The sequence below is a fragment of the Limulus polyphemus genome, unplaced genomic scaffold, assembly GCF_000517525.1.
Source record: "Limulus polyphemus unplaced genomic scaffold, Limulus_polyphemus-2.1.2 Scaffold2341, whole genome shotgun sequence".
NCBI classification, from domain to species: Eukaryota; Metazoa; Arthropoda; class Merostomata; order Xiphosura; family Limulidae; genus Limulus; species Limulus polyphemus.
Genome location: NW_013667951.1, coordinates 51,150 through 53,347, shown reverse-complemented (window position 1 = coordinate 53,347; position 2,198 = coordinate 51,150). Strand labels below are relative to the sequence as shown.

The 2,198-nt window shown below is 32.7% G+C and overlaps 1 protein-coding gene across 1 annotated transcript in view; it reads left to right on the top strand.

The window, feature by feature from the left end:
• Window positions 1-2,198, top strand: part of LOC106466679 (A disintegrin and metalloproteinase with thrombospondin motifs 18-like) — a 51,627-nt gene that overhangs the window by 37,877 nt on the left and 11,552 nt on the right. The window lies entirely within an intron of this gene.

Genomic DNA, 2,198 nt, shown 5'->3' with positions numbered 1-2,198 from the left:
TTTAATTTTAAATGAAAACGTATGGTGGCTAATTAAGGTTCAGTTGGTGATCTTGATGGATTACGATGCTTGGGTTTCATATATTCAGGCTGTGTGTGTGTGAGTAAAAATAAATGTAAATTATTGGATTTAAAGTCTAGGAAACACAACATTTTTGCTGTCCTAAAAGTTAAAACACCTAATTTCTAAACTATATGAGACAAGCGCACTAATATGACAAACAACTCCACAATGATAGAAAATCTTTCAATAATGTACAATTACTGGTTCTCATGCGACAAACACACTAAATATAGATTTATTCAAGAAATACTGATCATGTGACATTTCGAAGATTACTTGAGCCTTATAGTTTAAAAAACACACTCCTATTATGGTTTGTCTGTAAGACAATAAATAAAAGAATGTTCATACATCTTGAAGAGCTTTGCGAGTGGTACTTCAACCAGGTATTAGATGACCAGTCAGTGTTAGTTTGTGTGGTTAGAAAATCAAGATTAAACAATTATGTGACACGAACACACACACAGTCTTATATTAAAGGCCAGTATTTTTCTTTCAGAGAGGGTATGGATTCATGTATCAACCAAACAGTTGTTATATTACATTGCTAAATTTAAATCTATCCTTTCCAGTAGTTCCTATTCTAAAACAAACTACTAATGTCTGCGGGATTCATGCAGTCGTGAAAAGATTAATCTGAACTTATATTTTAAAGGAACTTCTTATTACTACTTTCCAAATGCTTAAGAATACATTGAACACAGTTGCATCAAAAATATTAGTAACAATACCGCTTTTCATTTCCGGCGTGTAATCTGTCTGTGGCCAAAAAAAATCGTTTCACTTAAACAAAGAAACATGTTACCTACTAACAACATACAAAAGGAAGAAACCTTTGTGATGTCAGATGAATGTATAGCTTTATTCGTAGGACTTCTAAATGTACTTAATGATTCTTTGTTCTTGGATATCTTACGAGCAATTTCTTTAATGGAGTAATATACGATATTCTGTTTAATTTTCCGACACCTTAAGGTGTCAATGCAACGTTATCACTTTTTTACTGTAGAAATGCAATGGCAAAAAAACAAAAGGTCCCTTAAAGTTCCTGTTTACGACAAGCTGGCGCGTGATTGCTTGCACTGGGCTAACCTGTTTGAAAATGCGTGCTGAACATGTATTACAGCTTCAATTTACGACGTCTAAAGTCGGCAGGAGCAATTGTTAGGCTGCTTATTTGTATCTCAAAATTTACGATACATGATAAAATATAAGTAACATTATTTCTGTGACAAATACCAACATGTTTATAACATGGTATTGAAACTGTTAAGAGTTAAGAGTAAAATATATATATATACATATATATTAATACATTTAGCGACTTCAACTGTACTTTTTACCAGAACCCATATGAGAGAGTGAAGAAGACCCAATTGTTTAGTTCTCCGTGTGAATTTTCTTTTTAAAATCCTTACTAATTTTCTAGAATGCTTTGATCTATATTGTTTTTAAATAAAAATCGTAATATCCTATCTTGTACTAGTTTGTATTTCAGTATGATTAAGCGTTTAATATTACACATCTCCACGAGTTGCCTGTCACACGGAATATGCTCGCCCTTTCAGCTAGGGGGGGGGCGTTAAAAGTGACGGGCAATCCTACTATTCGTTGGTAAAATGGTAGACCATGAGTTGTCGGTAGTGGTGTTAACTAGCTGCCTTCCCTCTAGTCTATCATTACTAAATTAAAGACGGCTAGCGAAGATAGTCTTCGAGTAGCTTTGCGCAAAAATCAAAACAAGCCAAACCAATCAACGAGTTGTATCATTTTGTATTAACCTTTCAGAAAATAAAGTAACCGATTTCAGTAGTATTCTTCTTGTTTAAAGATATTGAAATCTTCTCTTAATTCTCGATAATACTTGTTCGTTTTATATATCTAAATGTAACTTACATTGTCATTCGTTGTTCGTTTTATATATCTACATGCAACTTACATTGTCATTCGTTGTTCGTTTTATATATCTACATGCAACTTACATTGTCACTCGTTGTTCATCACCGCTGCTTTCCAGCAATCTTGTTATGAGTTTAAGTTACCCAACAAATTGAATAGTTTTAATATAATTACAAACATTATTTTAAGAATAATGTCTTTTCTAAGCTGGCGAAGTACTGCTATAATTAATTATA